We start from the raw sequence: 23691 nt of genomic DNA, 5'->3' as shown, positions 1-23691 counted from the left end.
GGGGAGCCTGCTTCTCCTCATCTCTCTCTCTGTCTGTCTCTCTGCCTGTTTGTGATCTCTCTCTCTGTCAAATAAAAAAAAAAAAAAAAAAAAAAGAAATTCTACCTAACTCAAGTTCATGAAGACATGAACTATGTATTTCATTCTAATAGTATAAAAGTTGTGCTTCGTATATTTTGATGTCAGGTTTTTATTCTTTCTGTAACTTATCTGTGCATAGGGTGTTAGGTACTAAAATTCTAATTTTACTTATACATATCTCGAAGCGAATTTTTCCAATTCTGTAATTTTTTACAATGGAAATAGCTTTCTGATGATATAAACAACTCGTAATCACTGTTAAAATTCAAATAATTATTTAACATATGAAGAAATACATTAAAAGTTACCTAAGAGCTTGTTGCCCTAAGATAGTCACCATTGATATTTTCAACATCATTGGCTGACCGTCTGTCCTTTTCCCACTTGTTTATGGAACCACCTCTGTGGAAGAGGACTTTTCTAGAACTCAGGCAAACTTAGAGAATTAACTCTAGAACTGGATATAATTGATAGAATTTGAAGTATCAACATAAAGGGTTTTCAAGTTCAAGTACATCATGTGATTGCCTGATTTCATTAAGCGTATAAATAAGTAAAAAGAATAAGTAGGAGCATCATGTGAGAAGTAAGGATTGCCCAGGAACAGCCGGTTCTTCCTTGGTTTGAGGAAGCGAGAGAACAAAGACTACAGATTATGAAACAAGGATACCGTTTCTCTTAGTATCATGCCCAGCATGGTAGGTTCATCTTGCTGAATGTCTTCGAGTTTGGACCATTTGTGTTTCCTCTAATAAATAATCTTAAATTTTGTCACAGATCTATACAAGGAAAAACAGAGCCAGTTCCTAGAAAAGCACCGCCTAACTTGGGTAGAAGGTGAAAACTTGTATCGATCAGTCCATTTTCGAGACTCTGTGGTAATGGAAGGTGAATGGAAGTGGGTTTTCAGACGGAGCCAGTTGGCCATAAATGTGGTGGGCCTTACCCATGTCCTCACTGGTGGAACTTTTGAACTTTTGCACTGGATCTAACCAAAAAAATTCCAAGGACTCAGCACAAACACTCGCAACTATGTACAGTAACAGACTTTCCCTTAGTAGTAGCTTTAGGGACCAATGATATTTAGGGAAGATTAGTTTTCTATGACCAACACTAATCAAAATTCTTTGTAAACAACTTATGTAAACATTCTTTTTCCTCTTTCAAAACCCTTGACGTTTGTTCCCTGGAAGGACGCTATTTGGGTTGCTGCCCAAGTCTGTGTTCCCCAAGTTGCAATTCTGGGCCCCCAAATATATGCTTTTGTTTTATTTTAGCTCTGCCTCTTTTGTTAGTTGACAAGGAAGAGTTATTTATCATGTTTCACTACTACCGAGAAATAGGTGATGATCTCTTTCCTCTGCATACACAAATATCACCCTTCACTATCTTAATATTTCCTATTCTTCATGAAATTCATATGCAAATTCCCCCATGCACACATTAGAAGTACACTTGGTTTTTGAATTTAAAAAATAATCAAAACCACATATAGGCCATGTTTATCCGCATGTAGGATGAGAGCCCTTCTGTTTTCTGACCTTGGGTCTGCTTTGATGTCTCATGAATGCTGATGACGTTATTTAGCTTGTATGTAGATATCCTCCAGTGTATATGGCATGGGTTTTCAAAAACGTATTCAGACGTTACTCATTCCTGTTCCAAAATGGTTTAAAATGTTTTCAATGATAATATTCAGTGTAGAGTTCAGTTATAAAATGCCATACTATAGGAAGAGATTTGGAAGAGCTGCATGAAGTGCCTCTCCCCAGATAAGCCAGGGAGATATATCTGCTCTTACTTTACCCTGGGTCAGTTCTCCAGCCTCTCCTTTGGCCGCAATCTAAAACCAAATTGGCAATAAAGAAAACAACAGCCCAAAGTACAGCCAGTGTGTTAGCGGAACTGGATTGCCAGTACTGGTGATTTCTGAGTTTGCACAGACCTGGGTGAATCAGACTGACTTCTCCTCAAGCACATGTGATTTATGCCAACACTGACCAGCTCCAGCTTCTTCCTGACAACGTGCTTCCTTAAAACTCAGGGGGCCCTTGCCGCTTAATCAGAGTTAACCCAGGCTTCTCCACCATTCTACTGCTCTGACACTTCAGATTTCAAAAGCTGTTTTCCTTGAGGACCCTCCTAAGAAGAAAAGAGGAAATCGCGTATGTGCGTGCTTCTGAGACAACTTCAAGGGGTTTTTAGCGAGCAAAAAAAAAAAAAATTTCCAGTGTGCGGTTTTTTGTCTCATCTGAAAGACACTGTGGTTTTCAACTAGCTTGGTGCTGTTACTACAGTCATTTTACCTGACCTCTTTTTTTTTTTTTTTAACCAGCATAAGACAAGGCTGAGCTCATACTTTCATGAAAGCCACTCTGCCATCTAAGCAGAACTAACACTGTTAGGAGAGCATGCAAATTGTAATTAAAAAAAAATCCATAAGCCAGCAGTTTCTTTTGACCACAGTGGTTTTTCCCTCCTGCTTGTTCTGCTGAAACAGCAGCGTTGGGCTACCCTGCCAGGCTTCAGCATTCTGCTCTAATTTGCTGTTCTTCTGATGAGAATTGTGCGTTTGAGGATGTTTTTGTTTCGTGTGTGCTAAGTGTTGCACACGCAGCTGGATTCTAAGTTTTGCGGACATGGACCCCTCCTTTCTTTGCTCAGCTCTTCTCCTCTATAGGACCTAATAGGGGACTCCATTGTAGGTGCTTGGCTATCAGAGGTGGAGAGAATGTGGGATTGAACAAATGAGTAACCAAACAGATGTTTCCAGTCTCTCATTTTCTAAACTAAGCCATGCAAACTGGATGGGATCCATTTCAGTCCCAGAGGAGGATTGGTGACAAGGAAGAATTAAGATGAGAGTCCAAGGGGCCCCTGGGTGGCTCAATGGGTTAAAGCCTCTGCCTTTGGCTCAGGTCATGGTCTTGGGGTCCTGGGATGGAACCCTGCATTGGGCTCTCTGCTCAGCAGGAAGCCTGCTTCCTCCTCCCTCTCTCTGCCTGCTTCTCTCCCTGCTTGTAACCTCTATCTCTGTCAAATAAATAGGTGGAATCTTAAAAAAAAAAAAAAAAAAAAGATGAGAGTCCAAGAGCACGGACAGGAGCTGAAGAGTTCGCCAGCTCTGTGGTGAACGTGATTTAGAACTCTGTGGATGGAAGTCATGGGCTATAATCAGGTGTTCATGTGTGTGTACATGTGATATGTATCATATATTTAGTTATGCCCATTCAAGTAATGATCTATGTATTTCTCTGTGTTGTAAGTTCTGTACATCTGTGCGACTTACATATAAACACATGTGTATTATGCATGTGTGTGTGTGTATACAGTTGGCCCTTGAACAACACCAGTTTCAACTGCATGATTCCTTTTGTACACACATTCACACTTTATCTTTTGATAAAGACAGTAAAGCACTGCCTTTATGATTTTTCTTTTTTTTTAAACAATCAGCTTTTTCTTTTTTTCCCTTTTTTAAAAAAAGATTTTATTTATTTATTTTATAGAGATCACAAGTAGGCAGAGAGGCAGGCAGAGGGAGAGAGGGGGAAGCAGGCTCCCTGCTGAGCAGGAAGCCCAATGCAGGGCTCGATCCCAGGACCCTGAGATCACGACCCAAGCCAAAGACAGAGGCTCAATCCACTGCGCCACCCAGGCACCCCTCTTTATGATTTTTCTTATAACACTTCCTTTTCTCTAGCTTTCTTTATTGTATGGATACGGTACATAGTACATACAACATACAAAATCTGTGTTAATCAACTGTTTATGTTGTTGGTAAGCCTTCCATTCAGCAGGAGGCTGCTAGTAGTTAAGTTCTGGGGGAGTCAAAAGTTATGCGGATTTTTTGACTGAGCCAGGGGTCAGCACCCCTAACCCCTGTGTTGTTCAAGGGTCAGCTGTACGTACATTAAAGAATTTGCACCAGAGATCTGCTTAGAGAACTCCCTTTGTTTGGAAAGATGTTGTGGTTGCCCACTTATGGGTTTAAAGTAATGCCCTAGGGCTATGAATGGAAGAATATGTGGAAGTCAAGTCACAGCTAAACCAATCCGGACCTAACCATCCAGAGGAATTTGGGAGTTGAGAGAGTAGCAGGGAGAGATTAAAGAAAGAGAATGGGATTCCACAGGGCTTTGCTTTGGAAAGTCTTCATGGGGGAAATTAAAGAAAAGAGGCTGAATTCCACGTCTGGGTTGGCCCAGAACAGGAAAAAAGATGGCGGAAGTGGAAGTGGGCCCCAAGAGAGGGATGAATTCAAGAGGAGCAGGACTTGGGAACTAGAAGTAAACACAAACCTGTATAATCTCACTAACTAATGGGTAAATCTGGGGAGATCGTTTGACTTTGCACAGAGCTTGGGAACAAGATTCAAGCAAATTTCAATTAAATCTTAAAAACTGTTGTCACCTCAATTTACGTCTCTGGAGTCCTTCAAACTAGCAACTGGGAAATCCTCTACTCATTCCAAGAGATCAGTCTCATGTACGACCTCCCTGAAACCTGGAGTTACAAATAAAATAAACAATTAAAGTCACCCCATAGTCTCTTTCAGGGTTTGTTAACGATGGATATTTGAATGGGTAGGTAAGACAGTTTGCCAAGCAGGTGCGACCCTGTCCCCAGAATGACCCTGATTCAGCCGCTTCTCACTCTAGCAATGAGGTGAGCACAAGGCGCCGATGGAACCAACTGTGAAAATATGGCGGATGAGTCATAATGCTTACAAACTGGCATTGGAGGCTTAATTCCTGTTCTCCCAGGGCTATGTTAGTTCTTATACTAAAATATCGAGGTAATTTTCACACATGTACGATATAGATGGCTATTGTGCCTGTTTTACAAATAGGGGGCCCATGACTCGAGCTTGCTCAGCACCAACAGAGCAGGCTTCGGAGTGAAGAATTATAATTTCCTGGGTTGGGCTTGGTTCACTGGACACCATTGTCCTTCCCTACAAAGGGTTTATTGTGAAATGTTTACAAAAGCACTTTTAGGAAGAGGTCAGTGTGTATTCCTATCTTGGTGAAAATGTGGCTGAATGTATATGAGCGATGGCAGAGTCCCCTGGCAGAAGGGAGAAGGGAGTTCAAGCGCTTGCTGTGTTCTTACTATGAGCCCAGCATTGGGATTCCTTACCTACGTCATCTGCACTTTCTGAAAGATGAAGTCGTAGGGACAAGTGTTCTGAGATGATGTGGTATTCTCTAACTTAATTGCTTGGACACACAAGATTATGTATTTGTCAAAAGGCCTCCACTGGGACACTTAAGATTTTAAAGTTTCAAGGGTGCCTGGGTGGCTCAGTCAGTTAAGCATTCGCCTTCCGCTCAGGTCACGATCTCAGGGTCCTGGGATCAAGCCCAGTGTCCAGCCCTCTGCTCAGCAAGTTGTTTCCTTGTCCCTCTGCCACTCCCCCCAACTTGTGCACACGTGCATGCATGTGCGCCCTCTCTCTCTCAAATAAACAAATATGATTTAAAGTTTCATTCTTTTAATTAAAAGTTGTAAGGAAATTGAGCCATAAACAGATATTGAACCCTTATTCATGATATAGAAGCTAGAGTGTTTGATTTTGAAATGTGCTGATGCCTAAAACTTGCCTTGAAGTATATTCAAAAAATAAGACAGATTGGTAGATAGATGGATGGAGGGGTGATTTGATGGGTAGATGTGTGATAAAGGGGGTAGAGCAAAACAGTCATTGTAGAATCTAGCTGAGAGATACATGAGAGTTCATTGTATCATTCTTTCAATTTCTCTGTATGCCTGACATTTTTCATAATTAAATGTTAGGGGGGCACAAAAAGATGGTACCCACAGCTCATCTCAGTCTGGCTCCTACAGAAAGCCCAGAAATCTGAGTGCCTGGAAATAAAATATTCCCATCAGGCTAGTTTTCGGCTATGTGGGTAAAAGGCCCTCCTTGAAAGTAAAGAAAGATAGCAGCTCCTTCTAGCTGAAATTACATTCTAGAACATATTGCTCTCCTCTCTGAACTACTGTTGCTTGCATTTCTAAGACATAGGTCACAGTCCTCGCTTTGGTGGCTTTTCCACAGCATTTGGCAACATTGGCCACTTCCTCCTCACAACGCTCTCCTGGTTTGTCTCCCACTTCCCTACTGGTCCCTTCTCAAGCTCTTTTAACTACTTTTTAATGTACACGTCTCTTTGGGCTGAGTTCAGGGCCTTCCTTTATTTTACTTGAGCTCTTTCCCCTACCGAGGGTCTCATTGGGTTTGGGTCCCATCTCAGGATGACATCTCTCAAAGCCATAACTCTGGTCTAATCTTCTTTTGACAAGGGACTCTTAAAGCCACGTGTCTCCTTGACATCTCCGCTTGAACGTCCCCCATGAGCTCTTCCCTAACAAGTATACATCCCTTCCACACTATTTGATCCCCTGCTGGGGTGTTTCTCTTTTCTTTCCCCTCTCTCATTGAATCAGAGCCACCAGTGACATCTTATGGAAACATAATTCTGGAGTCGCCTGGATGGTGTAGTCAGTCAAGCATCCAACTCTTGATCTCGGCTCAGGTCATGATCTCAGGGTTGTGGAATCAAGCCCCATGTCAGGCTCTGATCTCAGCTTGGTGTCTGCTTAAGACTCTCTCTCCTCCCTCTGCCCCTTCCCCCATGCTCTCTCTCTCAAGTAAAGAAATCCTTAAAAAATAAAAACATAAAAACAAATCTGATTATGTCTCCTCTCTACTTAAAACTCATTAATGGCTTGCCACTGTTGTTAGGATCAAGTACACCATTCCTCATATGGACAGCAAGTTTCCAATGCTGGAGCCCCTGCCTGCCTCTCTGTCCTATCTCCCGTCACCTTCCCTTCGCTCACTGGACTGGGGCCCCATGAGCTTAGGGTCCTCCAACAAGCAGAGCATTTTCCTGCCTCGGGGCCTTTGAATAGGGCAGTCTTTCTTCTTGGAACGCTTCCTACAATCTTTCCTGATAAATCCCTACTCATTGTTTAGGTCTCAGCTGAAATAATGCCCCATGAGAGAAACTTCCGGACACACCCCTCATCCCAGCTAATCACGCCGTATTCTGTTGTTGTCCATCATAAAGCTTTCACTTTTTGTCTCACAGTAGAATTAGTGATTTGGTTATCTGTCCGTGTGCTTATTTGTTAATGTCTCTCTCCCCTGCTAGACTTCAAGCTCCCTGTGGGCAGGGAGCCTGCCTGGCACGCCCAGTTCTGTGTTCCTGACCCGACCATGAGTTGTGGGCACTCGGGAAGTGATCAGCACACACTTATTAGTTCCATGAATAAATACATCGCTGTGCCTTAGGGAGGAAGCAGTTTGAAAGGTGGTGTGTAATGTCACAATTATCAGTGTGGCATCAGGATTCAGCGTCATTAGAACCTGTGCAGTCTGCCCCAGGTGTCACCAAGAACCCATTCCACACTGGGTGTGAGGGGTGTTGGGCTGCACGTGCAGCCTCTTCTGAATCATTCCAGTCCTGCCTCCTGGTTGACTCCCTACATGCAGATAAAGGAAAAGCCAGAAAGAGCAATGCTTTAAATGCCTGCTAAAAACAACTTCCTGGGACACCTGGGTGGCTCAGTCCGTTGTGCATCTGCCTTCAGCTCAGGTCATGGACCCAGGGTCCTGGGATCGAGTTTCACATTAGGCTCCTTGCTGGGTGGGGAGCCTGTTTCTCCCTCTGCCTGCTGCTCCCCCTGCTTGTGCTCACTCTCTCTCTGACAAATAAGTAAAATCTTAAAATAAATAAATAAAAATGACTTCCTCTTCCTCATGCGGGGAGGATTTGCAGGCATGGCCTTCAAGCCCACAAAAATGAAAAACAAGTGCTTTTCAACTCCGAATCACATGGTCGGCCCTTCCTGGCTCGGTAAGTTATTAGACATAGGAACTTTGTGCAGAATTTTATATCTTAGAGCCTTGATATGCCCTATCTTTGTCCTGCAAGGAGCACAAAATGGGCTAATGTAAATGGAAGTGCTTCTCCTGCTCTAAAGCTTGGACCACAGCATCCATGTGGCTTACTGCAGAGCTTGAAGGACAGTAAAATACTAGATACAATGATTTTGCTGATTTTAACAACTGACCACACTACTACCAGTTCCTTACTAAGTGTTTTATATTTAGAATAATGAACAACTTGATATTCTTTCCACTTAACAAGGATACTTAATACTAGACAGGAGCATAGTAGATGTGACTTAAATTCAGAAATATCATTTTCTAAATCAGCAGTCCATCGTTGGGATTCACCTACACAGCACTTAACTTGTTTGAGCCTTCAGTTGATCTACTGGTAGTAGCTTTCTGTGCAATACCATACTAAAATCTCTGTTTTCCCTCACAGTTACATATAATAATATATTCTTTACTTTCCCATTTGTAAAAGTAATATGTATTCATAAAAATCTAAATGATGTATAAATATAATAAGTAGCAAAAGAAAATCACTCATAAATATCTTGTCTTACACCAAATATTCTAATAATAAGTAAGACCTCCAAGTAAATATAAACAAGTCTTATAAACAGGCATCATTTGATGATAATTTTAAAAACCTCTCATACATGGGATTATTTCAAAAGACTGCTTCTACCTTGCATTTTTGTTTATGATACATTTTCAACCTATTGGCTATTAGTTTTTTTCAAGGTAAATGTGTACTTGAGAAGCCCATCCTTTTCAGTTGAACAATAAGAACCAAAATGTCCATTAACTATTCCCAGTGACTTTGCTATAGATAGCATAACTAAGAGATATAGAAATTGTTAGCAAGGCAAATAATGTGAGGATCTATGGTATTTCTTAAATGTCACATGGAAGAGGCAAGAAATGCAAGCTTCATGGCATATGCCATTGCAGATTATTAATAAATACAGACATTATACTGGCTTTGACTTTATATAGCAGCAGTTCATCTGTATTCGCACAAGGGAACAGCCAAGGATATTGCAAATTTTAAATGCTAGCCTGTCATCAAGAATGAGGCTCACCTCCTGGGATGTTCCAAGAAAAGGCAGAAACACGCCAGGAGCGTTGAGTAAACTTTCAGGCTAAATTCGTGTGAATTACTGGGTAACCATGGGTTTCTAAGTTCTTTTGCAGCATAGGTGAACCTGGTCAGTGTCAACAAGGTTAAGGAAGGGGCTACGGCTGTTCTATATCGCCATCTAGCGGATAGTGACGTCCATGCTCTGAGGTGTATCTGCTGGGAGGGAGACTCGCCCTAGTTAGCAAGCTAGCTGATGAATATTATTGGATACACTGAAGATGAACTAGCCTTTGGGTTTTGGTTTCCTTTAGACTTTAAAATGTCTGTTTTGTGAAATAAATCTAGTATTTCATCATCTTTGGCCAACTTGGAGGAACAATGATCAGCATTTATAAGCACCATGTCTTCCTTTTTTCAAGAATTAAAAATGTATGTGTTAATATTTCCATTAAGTTGCTATCAATAATTAATTTTTTTAAGATTTTATTTATTTATTTGTTAGAGAGAGAGAGAGCAAGAACAGGCAGACAGAGTGGTAGGCAGAGGCAGAGGGAGAAGCAGGCTCCCTGCCGAGTAAGGAGCCCTATGTGGGACTCGATCCCAGGACGCCGGGATCATGACCTGAGTTAAAGGCCGTCGGTTAACCAACTGAGCCACCCAGGCGTCCCTCAATAATTAATTTTTAAAAATATTCTTTTACTCTCCTCCCCAACCTCTTCCTAACAACTTCACAAGTCTTCTGTGTAATATAAAACAAAAAAATAATTCAAGTGTTCTTGCATTGTATTACCAATGGGTAAGCAACACATTAGTGGATCCTGACATCAATATAATGGGTCATGACCAGCACCAAAAAAGAGAAAAGATCTATTTGTCATTTTTTGAGCCATCTCTGTACTGTTTTCCATTGCAGGACTCCATTTGTCTGAGTATCTAAAATAGTTAAACTCAGAGAAGCAGGAGTAGAATGGTAGTTGCAGGGGCTGTTGAGTGGAAGGAGAAGTGGGGAGGAAGTTAAGGAGTATAAAGCCTCAGTTACACAAGACGGATACATTCTGGTAACCGGTTGAGCAACATTGTGTCTAGAGTTAACAACACTGTATTGTACAATCAATTTGTTTAGAGAGTAGATCTCATGTTAACTTTTCTACCAGAATTTGAAAAAAAAAAAAAAAAAAAGAATCATTAAGGAAGACGGTGAACAAAAGAAAGAAATAAGAGAGAAAAGAAGGACTAAACTAGAATCCGAAATGTCAGAGTGCTTCTCACATGTATAAGTGAGTATTATTCTGTGAAACTTCTGTGACACACATGGGTGTTTGTGTGTACTAGGGCGGTGGGATGTAAAGGGCTTTTCATTCTGTGGGTCAAGTTCAAAAGCCTCTGCTCTATTGTTCTAAAAAAAAAAAATTAAACTAAGCTAAAATCCATGTTGTATTTCAAGTGAATTAGGTTTCCTTGTATGTAAACATGCTTCTCTATTCCTATACAAGGCAGTTTGAAATTCCTGGAGGCAGCACATGGCATAACTTAGAGGCACATAAATTGCTGACTCAGTCTGTGCTTTCTCTTCCATGGAAAGATAAGGTAGGACCGATCTGGGAGCTTCATCCTGCTGAGCACAGCCTTTGAAGCAGGACAAAGCTGGTTTCGAATTCTGCTCCAGGAACTTCTAGATGCATTTTAGCCTTTGTGAGTGTCAGCGTCCTAACCTGAAGATGAAGCCAATGATTCTGACCACATGAAGCTCTGATGAGAGTCTAATGGTAATGTACGCAATGAGTCACCAACTCACTGTTAAATACTTCCTTTATTGCCCTAAAGGTCTATATCTTAGCATTGTAAATATCCCTAAGTCAATTTAAAATCTACTCTCAAACTGGAACCCCACTAAGGATTTTTTTCTTCTTCAGGGCAGTCCGGTGAAAGCTTAATACTCACATCTCTTATTCAGCTTATGAATATGTTTAATTAATTAATTAATTATAGATTTATTTATTTGACAGAGAGAGAGAGACAGCGGGACAGGGAAACACAAGCAGGGGGAGTGGGAGAGGGAGAAGCAGGATTCCTGTCGAGCAGGGAGCCTGATGCGGGGCTCCATCCTAGGACCCTGGAATCATGACCTGAGCTGAAGGCAGATGCTTAACAACTGAGCCACCCAGTTTAATTTATTAGAACTCTCAGTGGAAGTGTGTTCCTGGCTTCTGTAGTGCCTTCTCTATTTTACAGAGAACATGGATCTCGCTTGGTTTTTCCTTCTCCAAGTGGCGCATGCCATCCTGGAGGCCTTACTACCCAAACATAACAATGGTGTTTTGTGTGAGCAGAGCAGGTCCTGGGAGGAGAGAGAGGACCCAGTTCCATTCCCTTTACAGAGATATCGTCAACATAGAACATTATTCTAGTTTCAGGAGTACCACGTAATGATTCAATATTTGTATATATTGCAACACGGTTACCACAATAATTCTAGGTAACAACCATCACCACCCATAGTTACTTTTTTTTCTTGTGATGAGAACTTTGAAGATGTATTCTCTTAGCACCTATCTCATGAACAGTACAGAATTGTTAACCAGAGATACCGTGCTGTACATTACATCCCCAGAATCTATTTATTTTATAACTGGGAGTTTGGACCTTTTGACTGCCTGCCCCCATTTTGCCCACCCCCACTTCCCGCCTCTAGCAACCACCAACCCGTTCTGTCTATGGGGTCAGCTCTATTTTGTGGTCCTTCCCTTCAGCCCAGTGTCTCCTCAGTCCCTTTCTGCTTCTTCCTCCTTCCTTCTGCAAACTGCAGCAACCTTATCTCAGAAGAAACTGAACTGACAAACTCCTGCTCAAAATAACGCCTATCGTGCTTCCTCAAGAGGGGGTCCCAGTGAGGAAATAAGAAAATGAATGTGCAAGCTGTGAGAACAATGGCGGTCATACCAACGTCAAGTGTTGTGTTCAGGTACTGTGAATCCATTCATGGTAATGTCGGTGAAGCCGTAACATGATAAAGGTCCCTGGGTCTGTGTGACCTTGGGCAAGTTGTCCAGCCTGTTAAGCCTCAGTTTCCTCATCTCTAAATCATAGAGAATAGTGCCCACCCCTGCCCATTCACAGGACACTTTTAGAACAGGTAGTGCACAGAGACCCCCTGAAACAGGTCTTGGCCATAGTAAATGATTGCCTCAGACTGAATGTTTATATTCCCTAAAGTTCATACATTGAAACCTAATCCCTACTGTGATGGCCTTTGGAGGTGGAGCTTTGGGGAGGTGATGAAATCACAATGGTGGAACACTCATGAATAGGGTTAGTGTCTTTATGAGCAGAGAAGGGAGATTGCGCTCTTTCTCTCTCCCCAGCAAACCGGGAGAAGGTGGCCTTCAGAAAACCAGGAAGAGAGTCCTCAACAGACAATTCTGCAGCACCTTGGTCTCAGACTTCAAGGGCCAGTGGCTGTTGTTTAAGCCCCCCAGACTGTGCTACCTTCATTATAGAGCTAGAACAAAGACAGTGATCAGTAAATATTGGTGCTTGTTATTGTTCTGTCTTCCCAGATTTTGTGATCTCGAAGGACACAGAAAAGTCATCCTTAAAGTTAAAATTTTAGAACACCTATGAGTTGTGGGGAAAATGGACGGGGGAAGCAAGAAATCTGGAGCAGAGGAACCTTCTTGAAACTCTGAAATCATACCATCTGGGCATCCACCTGGGCATGATCTTGCTCTGTACCGGGAGTGGTGATTTTCCAATTTGCTTGAAATTTCGCTCCAGAATAGCCAATGTAATAACTCACTCCACAAATGGTCCATTATTGTGTTTTAAGTTAGCAGTCTTTTCAAAACACAGAGGCTGCTGATTCACATCTCTCCCTATCATACGATCTGCTCACCTGTGGGTTGTCGCTTTTGCCCCTCATTTGTGTCCTGTCTTCAGAGTCCTAGAAAACAGGGAGCTTAGGGGCAGGAAGGGCCTTGGTGGTAAGGATGGGGTGAGGAGGAAGGGAGGGGTAGAGAAGGGCAGCGTGTGGCCAAGCACCGAGTGCTAGAGGAAGCATTCTCCTCTACCATTTTTTGGTGGAATCTTAGCTCATACCCTGTGCACTCTTCATAGTGACGGAGATGACTTTCAGTAGTCATGCTGCTGGTCCGTGCATGTTGATGGTCCGTTTCCTCAAAGATCATCAAAACAAACGTAGAGCAAGCAAAGGTGTTTATTAGACTTAGTGCAAAAGAAGAGAGCATCCCTCTGGCAGTTGTGAGTCAGGAGACAGAGCTCAAGGAAGGATATTTATAGGGTTTGGAGGTCAGGGCTCAAGCAGTGGAAGATGGCTCTGTTGAGGCAGAGAAAGCACCAGGGCTGGGCTCGGGGTGGGAGGACACAGCAAGGTGAAGGTATGCAGCAGTAAACTGCTATCTAATGTTTTCTCAGGTAAGCACACCTTTTTCTTGAATAAAGTCATTTGCAGAAATATCCTGAAGCAAACAGTGAAGTTATTTATTGGTGTATGATCTTATTTTCCTAGGCAAGGATTTCCTGGAACAAATGGCTATTTTATGTTAACACAGACTCGGTTCTCATCATTCTGTGTTTAGTTAATGTGTATTTGATGTTATATTATATAACTGTGCCTCAAACCATTGATCTTGAAAATGATATTATTTAGGACAACACAGAAATAAATTAAGTTTAAAGATAAAAAGCTGAGTTGATTAAAGAAAGACAATGGTGTAGGTAATACTCAACCCTGACAAAAACAGTATAGTATATGAAAGACTGAGGTGTGAAAAACACTGTTCAGTACTGGGAGACTGTCCTGGTGGAGAGATTGTCCTGCTAGACTGGAGGACAATCTATTATGGGGAAGGTGTGGAACTCATAGTTGAATCATCAGAGAAAACCATGGGAGGAATCAGGAGATTGGCAGAGTCAATTGTGTGGCCTGGGAGGGGCCCCGTGCACCAGGGCTTTGGTGTCTTCTCTGTTGTGCAAATGAACTGAGAAATAGAAAAGTCCCCCCATCTGGAAACTCTGACTTACTGGTGGGTCTACTTAGGGCTTGAGCTTTCAAACAGGAAGTAGCAGCTGCTGTTGGAAGAGCCTACGTAAGACAGATGTAGTCCCCAACAGTAGCACCTGCCATTGTGGCCACCCAGATGCCGACTGCCTGGTGTAGCAAAGAGGTGCTGAGACTCAGGGAAGGACAAACCAACCAGAATGCCCTGGCTGGATATTTTTGACAAACTGAAAAGGATCGAGGAAGAGGCAAGGGCAGCTCCTGGTCTTCTAGATGCCAGAGCCGTAACAGCTTCTGTGGTGGGGCTGGTGAAGGGGAAAGAGGGCAAATCCCAGGCAATTCAGGCCAAAGTCAGTGTGAATTTAAGGAGAGGAAATTTGGGGACCAGATAGAGAAGGGCCTTTTTTAGGTAGAAAGCGCAAAGACGAGGGAAGAATCCTGGAGGGTCTGCTGTCCTCAGGTGGCTGCTCAGATAAGACAAAGTGTGGTCCTGGGTCAGGGGAGTGATGGGGGTGGGAAAGGAGCTGGCCCAAGGAAGCAGCTCCTTTATGTTGCTGAGAATCTCATCCCTGGGTTCATCAGTGACACGACTTGAATCATCCTGAGACTTAAATCTGAGAGCTTCGCAGAACATTCTTCTCAAACCAAAGTGGATGGGGCTTACCGTACAAGGCGACTGGGAAAGGAACCATCCTGAAAGCAACCGTATTACCTTTTCTCCAAGACATGGGCCAAATACTGCCAGTATTCTGGAAATCAGAAATTCCTAATGAATTTGTGTGATGGCTGTAGTTTTACTCACTGCTTTGTTACCCCATCAGCTCCCCTGACCAGTGTTGCGTCGTGGCTGGAGTATGGTTTTAGTAACACCAGACTCCCTAGGAAACTTCACCAGTAACAAGTGACCTAAAAGATTAACAACAATTCAAAAATAAAGCAAAAAGCAGACCCTGGCCTTACCAGCACCAAAAAAAAAAAAAAAAAAAAGGGAAAAAATCTAAGAAATAAAGTGGAAGACTCACCAAAATGTGGACATTTGAATATTTACTATTATTCCTTAAGAGAAAACAACTAGAGAAGGAAAATGTCCGTAGATTTTTCCAGCCAGTCGAGATCCCGGGAATGTCTCTGTTTGGAAGACAAGAGAGAGCCCCTAGGCTTATATTTTTTCCTGTTTTTTTCCTGTTTGGGTAACATGAGCTGGAAGAAAGAATATCAGTTAATACATGGGGAGAATCGCAACCCAAGAAATGTAAAACATACAGTGAAAGTTTCCCCCTTCTTTTCTGTTCGTTTTTGATATTGGTGCTAAACTTCCAAGTGTCATAATTTAAAAGGAAATTTCATGCCCTTCTTATTTATTTTTAGGATGAAGGATGACACCATTATTGTTTTTTTATGTGACTTTCTTTGAAAAATGCAGTATCATATTCCTTTAAAAGAAATTAAAAAATTTTTTTTGAAGATTTTATTTATTTATTTGAGAGAGAGAGAAAGAGAGAGAGAGAGCACAAAAGAGAGCATGAGCAGGTGGGAGGGACGGAGGGAGAGGGAGAATCAGACACTCTGCTGAGCAGGAGGCCTGAGACAGGGCTCCATCTCAGGACCCTGGGATCATGACCTGAGCCCAGGGCAGACGGGTAACCAATGATGCTTGTGGAACAGCATCCACAAGAGGACACTTATAAAGATGCTTGAGCAAAAAGAAAATTATTACCCTTGAAAGAAAAGAAATTGTTCGGCCCCTCAGGACCACTCACCATACACAAGTCGATACCCACCCAGAGCCTAGTGTTTTCACGTTTGTGCCGTGTCCTGGTGGTGTTAACGAAGACCAAGTGACAGAGTATATGCAGAATGCTTGGGACATTATCAAGACTTAATACATATTAGCTGGTAGCTATTGTTTTTTATGAATCTGAAGAGGGGTTTTGTATGGGGATTCCTGCTTCCCGTGGGCCTGCCGGGAGAGGAAGGTGGGCTGGAGAAGAGGAGGGGGCCAGGGAGCGGGCACACGGGCAAAGCTCCACTGTCTTCGGGAACATAAACGGTTAGTTGGCTTATGTCGTCTATATTCCCCGTTTAAAAAAAAAAAATAGGAAAGGGAACAAAAAAGAAATAAGCACAACAAAAAAATCAGCAGAAACAGCAAACCTCTAGGAACTGAAGGCAAAAGGAAGAAGGAGGAGGAGGAGGAAGATACTGAGGGAAACTAGTGAGAGAATCTGATTTTGTGACCCTGGGCCTACAGGGAAAGTTTCCACGTGACGGCCTATTTGAACCAAGGCTGTTTGAAGGAAGAAAACTCCGCAGACAAAAACAGAAAAATAGGAAGAACGAAGGCGAGTGGGGAAGCCACACAGCCCGCGGCATGGAGGGGTATGTGCAAATAAAGGGGTAGTGTCTGAAAAAGGATAGATTTTTAAAAGTATGTAGATATACCTAGTTATAATTTCATCAAACTTTATACTCGCCTTGACAATAAATAGAAGAGAACTGGCATAATGTCAACATATTGTTTGGTCAAGTTCCGAAGATACTTAAATTCAGTTTGAGAAGTATACAAAACATTACAAAATAAAATTATTTAAAAATTGTTTTGGGGGAGCCTGGGTGGCTCAGTGGGTTAAAGCCTCTGCCTTTGGCTCAGGTCATGATCCCAGGGTCCTGGGATCAAGCCCCACATGGGTCTCTCGGCTCAGCAGGAAGCCTGATTCCCTTCCTTTCTCTGCCTGCCTCTCTGCCTCCTTGTGATCTCAATCTCTCTCTCTGTCAAATAAATAAATAAATAAAATCTTTAAAAAAAATTGTTTTAATTTTTTATCGTTGTTTTAGTTGATTCCTGGGCTATTGCTTTTGATAAGTAAATCCTCCCTCATTTTGCTGGTACCTTCAAGGCAGTGACTGACACATTTATATATAATCACAATAAAGCAAAACCACAGGAACTCCTTGGGTGGTGGGGTGCTTGGGTGACTCATTCATTTAGGGGTCCAACTCTTGATTTTGGCTCATGTCGTGATCTCAGATCGAGCCCTGCATCAGGCTCCACACTCAGCGGGGAGTCTGTTGGAGATTTTTTCACTCTCCCTCTACCCTTGCCCTGTATTCTCTCTTTGAAATAAGTAAATAAATCTCCAAAAAAAAAAAAAAACTCCTTAGGTGGGATAGGATGCTGGGTATGTCACACTACTGGGACATGTGCCACAGGGTCCTTATTTTTAAAAGAATTTCCATCCAGTCTAGTCCTTGTTTTTGAATGCCCTGCCCTGCACTTCTCCAGATGTGGCCTGAAACCTACGTGTATTTTAAGCACCTGTTGATTTGTTTCTCTCCCCCTCGGACTCCAAACTGAAAGGGCAGATGGCGAATAGTTGTTGACTTAGAGCAAAGATCTGTAGGAGGAGGGGGGGCAAGCCCTTTGGGGAGGCGCACCAGCAGAGGGAATAGCAGAGCAGGTGCCCACGACCGAAAGGGCTGGGCATGTTTCAGGAGCAGGTATGGGTGGGTAGTGCGGAGTGATTAGAGTGATTAGAGGGAGGCGGTTAGAGCAGAGAAGGATCTTGGTTAGAGAGGTTAAAATGGGGCTTGCAGATTGGGTAGGACCTAGAAGGTCACTGTAAGAAACTGGCCTTTTATTCTGAATGAGCTGGGAGTCCATGGAGGGTTTCGAGCAGACGGTGATATGATCTGGATTTTCAAGCTAAAAGGCTCCTTCTGGCTGCTCGACTGAGAATCAGCAGGAGAAAGCAAAGACTAAAGTAGCAAAGACAGTGGGCAGGCTATTGTAGCCATCCAGACAAGAAACCGTGGCAGCTTCCCCCGTAGAGAGAGTGTTCACGTCAGGTTCTGGATTCACTGAGCAGGCTGTGAACTGGGAGAGCAAGGGAGATGAGCACGACCCCAAGGCCATTGGTCTGCGTGGCTGGAGGATGGAGTCACAGTGTTCTAGGGGGCACATGAGGAGCAGGTGCACTGTGTGGGAAGCCCAGGAGTTTGGTCATGGGTGTACTAAGTTTGAGTTCCTTATTAGGCACGTCTTTCTTTTTTATGTTGAATTCTGCATCCAGATTGGAGAGCTGGTGGTGTTTCTTTTTCAGTATGACAGTCTATCAGGAACTGAAAGTTTTCATAACAGTCTGGCAGGAACTGAAACTATGGTGGAGGGGAGGAGAGGGGAGGGTTTGAGTGTTTTTGTTTAAATAGGAGGAGACAGGGGCGCCTGCCTGGCTCGGTTGGAAGAGCATAGTGACTCTTGATCTTGATGTCATGAGTTCGAGCCCTATGTATACTTAAAATTTAAAAAAAAAAAAAGAGAGAGACGGATTTGCAATCACAATCCCATTGTTCTTTAGTGATGAACACAACATTTGAGGCAGTCTTCAACAGCTGGCGCAGGGCTATTAGTGCTCCGTGTTGTGGGTTTTTGGATTAAGGTAGTTCTGAGGGGAAAGTTTGGAATTCGAAAATGCATGTGGGGCTCTGGAGAGGCACGTTGCCTTGGGCCCTGAACATCCCCAAGTTCTCCTGCTCAGTGCGCCTGACGGTTAGTTTCATGCTTGTCCTGATACAGAGCAGTTTCCCTAGTTAGTTAAAGTAGGTCATGGCAGAGGAGGAATGGCTTGTCTGTTGCCGGCTTAAGGGCTGGGGCCTTGACCCCGTGTCCTTCTCCTTCAAGGCAACCCGCTGCATGTTCAGATGTCACTGTGGGCTCATGTTGTAATCCCTGTGTTATATCTGGGCAAGGGAACTAAAACAAAGGTGCAAGTGTTGCTTGCTCTGTTGTTAGTAACGAAGTCCTTTGTCTCTGACCCAGGAATCTCATGTCTGCCAGCACCCAGGAAACAGGAACAGAGTAACGGTTAGAGTATAAGTTGTGTAAAATTTCAGATCCTTCACATCCCTTGATGGGCCACATCTCCCTCAAAGGAGTTGTCCGAAGCCCATGCTGGGATAGAGAGGTAGCTTGAGTGAAACACACAAAAGGTCAGGGCAGTTGGCCCAGACCCAGGGACGGACTCTATTTCCTCCTGTTGACTATGCTTCTGGATGAAGTACTTGATGGGACAAGAATGAAGAACACTGAGCTGAAGGCCTTAGGCTAGTTTTCAATGTGTTTATACTCCTTTACTCACCATATAGTAAAAGGGAGTCATTTCTGCAATTCCTTAGGATTCGATACAGGATGGGGGCAGGTAGGGTAAAGACAGCAGATCATGGCTGCTGAAAATAAAGGAAATCCTGGTCCACTTGTGCCTAAGGATGGGCGGGTAGTCAGGCCACAAAAAAATCCAGCACCTTTATTTTTACAAAAAGAATCCATTTGGATATATTTTTAAGAAACTCAGAGACTGACTAGGCTCCTGGGATGCTGAACCCTCTCCATTCACGCTCAATGCCCTTGAGACCACCTCCCTCCCCTATGGAATTGAACCAGCCAGCAGATACCCATAGCAAATGTTGTGCTGGGGTGGGGGAGCAGGTACAAAGACCTAGAAGAGTCACTGATTGTCTAAAGGAACAGTGGAAGGGGACATCATTTCCTTAAGTGTCAGCTTTTCAGAAATGTACAGTACTAATTTAGTAATGTCCCAACTTTACGCAGTATGACAAATCTCATCTTTATACTATGTGCCGTGCAATCCCTCTTCCTTCTATGGAGACTCATCTTTTGAGAGTTAACATCAGTGATGAAAAAGGGAGGGAAATTAAGATGGTCTGGAACCAGACCATCTGGAACCATCAACACAAAGAGCACATAGATGAATCGATCATTGTAGCAATAGATGAATCGATCATTGTAGCAATAGGTTTGAGTGAGGTACAGTGAAATTTCATATTCCCTCCAGTGATTTCCTTGGTGTTCCCCTCTGGCTACCCCAGTCCTTCTGGCTGGCCACAGGCTGTTCTTAGAGGGTTGAAGGAGAGGATTAGAAAGGCGCACTGTGACAAAAGATACATATATAAGTTCATCCCGATCTTCTTACTTAATTTAGCTCATGTTTTTGCCCTAAGACAGTAAGAATCCATTGCTTGCCTTTGCCCTTCTGAACTACGCTGCCATCCCAAATAGACGAGGATGCAGGAAGATGATGGAATTTAGAGAGGCTAGAAACCACTTTGATAAGAAGTAGGGACCTCTGACTCCTATCCACGTGTGGTCATTTTGTTTTATGTGGTATGTTGGCCCAATGCAAAAAACATCCCATTATCTTTTCTCATGCAAAATATTCTACCTCATCTCAATTTGCAAAATTTCTTGTTTACCTCTTTTACTCAGTATTCCAGGTCTTTATATAAAATGACAGACATCATGTCTCAACCTGAAATCCAGATCACTGATACCCAAATTAGATTCTAGTCATTTCCGCCCTCTTTTGCCATCATGTCATCCAACAAAAAACACATTAATTGTGAACAGTCTCAGAATTAGTTCTCCTGCAATATAGTTGGTGAATTAATGGAAGTTTCCGCATCATTTAAAAAATGAAGAACACCAACACAAATGCCTACTGTGTCTATGGCAGGGATTTTGTGGGCAATCACTAGCTGCTGGAATCCAGAGATAGAGAGGTAATTACTTGCTTCCCTGGGGAATGGTCTGTTGAGAAAAACACTTTCAGTTTTGTTGTGGGGAAGTAACATTAGGGTTAGAAAGGAAAAAAACAGCACTTTTCAAGTGTTCTGGGAAGGATGGACTGATGTCTGAGGAAGGAAGCATTTGTGTTAGGGAGTTTTGAGTAAAGACGTGTTCTTTCAGATTCTGAGCCCTTTTTTAATGGGTTCTAGACCTCCTCCAGATTCTGGAGTTGGGTAGACTGAAAGGGCTATTTTTAAAAAAAATATGATATCATGGACAGCAGAACATTAGCTTTCCACTGGGAGGCCTCTATTCATCTGTTGTCCACTCTTGGAACATAGGATCCTCCAACACCAGCCACATGTGATTATTGTAAACTCTCAATGGGGCCAGCATGAATTGGGCTGTGTTGTAAATATGAAAGACACACCAGATCCCAAAGACTTAGTATGACAAAAACAGACTGAACCATCGCATTAATTTTTACAATGCTGACACTCAAAGTGATAATATTTTGGATACATTGGACTTAATAAAATAGAATATTATAATTGACTCCATCTGTCTCTTTTTTTTTCACTTAAAAATGTGATCACTCTAAAAAAATTTTTTTTTAAGATTTTATTTATTTATTTGACAGACAGAGATCACAAGTAGGCAGAAAGGCAGGCAGAGAAAGAGTGGGGGGTGGGGTGGGGAAACAGGCTCCCTGCCGAGCAGAGAGCCCCATGTGGGGCTCCATCCCAGGACCCTGGGATCATGACCTGAGCCGAAGGCAGAGGCTTTAACCAGCTGAGCCACTCAGGCGCCCCAATCACTCTAAAATTTTAAGTTAGATGTGTTTCCTTGGGAAAGTACTGCTCTAGAAATTTAGAACAATAGATTAACTGCATGTCTGAAAAGGAGAAGGAACACAGAGGGAAAAAGAAAAATGTTTTGGCTTTCCGTCTTCCTCTAGGTCTTGAGGAATTTAGTGAAGGAAAAAGATTTTTTTTTCTTTCTAAGAATTTTAGAGCTAAAGCCATTAGAAATGATCAAATCTGGTATTTCTCAAATTCGAGATCTTAGGTATCTTTGAATGTAATCTATAATTGCAGAGGAGTCTGCAGCCCCCTTGAGAAGCAATGATAGAATCAGGAGACTTATTTTGTAGATTTAGGAAACCAAGGCTCAGGGAGACTAGGTGACTTCAGGGCAGTGAAGACCCAATATTGGAAACCAGCTCCCCCTGCCCAGTCTACTCTCTGGTACCCTATGGGAATGTTTGTTTTTTAACAAGCAGTAAATTCCACTCTTTTATCTCCAACAATATGTCAGTATACGTGGAAAAGTGAGACATGTCTCTACAGCAAAAGGAGAGTATGTCAGGATAGACTTGAGCGTATCTAAAAAAAGGTCAAATTCAGGTCACTTCCTTTCACTCAGCTGCTATATTTCCGTCTCCCCTTTCTATCCCCAGTATTCCTAAAATCCTCATTTGGATTTTATATTCTATTTTCTGGCACCCCGATGAGGCTTTTAAAAAACTTATTTTGATATCTTTCTCTCTGGATCCACACATGATCTGAGGAGATTATATTTCCTTTGCAGATTCCTCTCTTCTTCAAACTCAGAAGTTTCCTCTTCAAAATATATACCCTGGGGGCACCTGGGTGGCTCAGTGAGTTAAGCCTCTGCCTTCAGCTCAGGTCGTGATCTCAGAGTCCTGGGATGGAGCCCGGCATCGGGCTCTCTGCTCAGCAGGGAGTCTGCTTCCCCACCCACCCACCCACCTGCCTCTCGGCCTACTTGTGATCTCTGTCTGTCAAATAAATAAATAAAATCTTAAGAAATATATATATATATATATATATATATATATATTCCCTTTACCTGCTCCACGTCTTTTCTTTAAGATTACTGTCAGTAAAACACACTCCATGTATCAACCATGTCTTATGGTTTCTCTGATGCTAAGGCAGCTAACTGAGAGGCTGGCCCCAGACAGTACCCTCTGATAAACTTCTCAGAGCTTCCTTCCGTAGTAGCACAGTGTTTCCCTACAACATAAAACATCCCCGGAATGTGCCTGTGACCCGTCCAGACTTCCTATACCTTTCCCCTCCCTTGGTGTTCATGACACTAGAGTGGTATCTCTCTGGAAGCCTCTGCGGTGGCATTTCCTCATCAGAGAAAGTCTAGCCTTTCATTGAAGTTCTTGGCCTCTGGGGAATTGTGGAATTCCCAGGGAATTGGCCTCAGTGGAACTGGCCTCAGTGATTACACGAAAGAGTTCTCCACTTCTCTTCATCCACTCGGAATGCTTTAGAGTCATCAAATATAACTAGAACTGTCGGTAGTCTTTAAGAGAATCGACACAACCCACCAGCCCTTTCTCTCTGTGTCTTCTATTCAAAGAAAATTAAGATTTTGGAACCTTTGTGATTACTTTCCAGAGGAAAGATGTTATGAGGAAATCATGCAAGGAATTGACTCATGCAGGGTAAGTGTTTCTCAGTTCACTTGGTGATGACTAACAGCATTCTTCTGGCTGTTAAATGCAATGATTTCAATTATTATATTGTGTAACCAAAAGATGGCAGTGCTCACTCTTCCTGTTTTCTGTGTTAGGACAAAATGGAAAGGTCATCGTGTTCTTACTTCCATTTTTCCTTTACTCAACACAAAGGGAAAATAGTGAGTAAAAGTTACATAAGCAAATAAGTGAAATCTATCCCGAGCCTCTTTAGTACAACACTAATAATCTGCGAAGGATAATTCCATGGCAACAAGAATATAAGACATTTTCTTTTATTTACTTGATTTACTTTTCTGACACTGGATAGTTGCTTCTATTTCTAAATATTTAAAGCACTGTCTCCAGCGAACCTCCAAGATACCTTCCAAAAGACAGAGAAAAGGTAGATTTCACTGGTAGCTGGTAGTTCGTGTCTATATGTGCCAAGGGAATATTGACTAAAATAAAATTCGGTAATAGTGATAGTGCATTTCTTGGTTGTTACATTTTTCCAAATTATTGCCAC

General features: G+C 42.6%; 1 protein-coding gene across 2 annotated transcripts in view; it reads left to right on the top strand.

The window, feature by feature from the left end:
• Window positions 1-9737: 9737 nt before the first annotated feature.
• The window catches only part of LOC116572116, a 79945-nt gene continuing 65991 nt past the window's right edge, over window positions 9738-23691 (top strand). Inside the window, exons 1-2 of one of the 2 annotated variants that reach the window (XR_004278131.1) lie at window positions 9738-10348; window positions 10565-11095. The gene's annotated coding sequence lies outside the window, so the exon portion shown is untranslated. Of the gene's footprint in view, window positions 10349-10564; window positions 11096-23691 lie in introns of those variants that run through there. The other variant, XM_032310868.1, reaches the window with a different exon arrangement.

The sequence above is a fragment of the Mustela erminea genome, chromosome 13 (assembly GCF_009829155.1).
Source record: "Mustela erminea isolate mMusErm1 chromosome 13, mMusErm1.Pri, whole genome shotgun sequence".
NCBI classification, from domain to species: Eukaryota; Metazoa; Chordata; class Mammalia; order Carnivora; family Mustelidae; genus Mustela; species Mustela erminea.
Note: the sequence above shows the minus strand (reverse complement) of the source record. Positions and strands in the feature narration are given on the sequence as shown.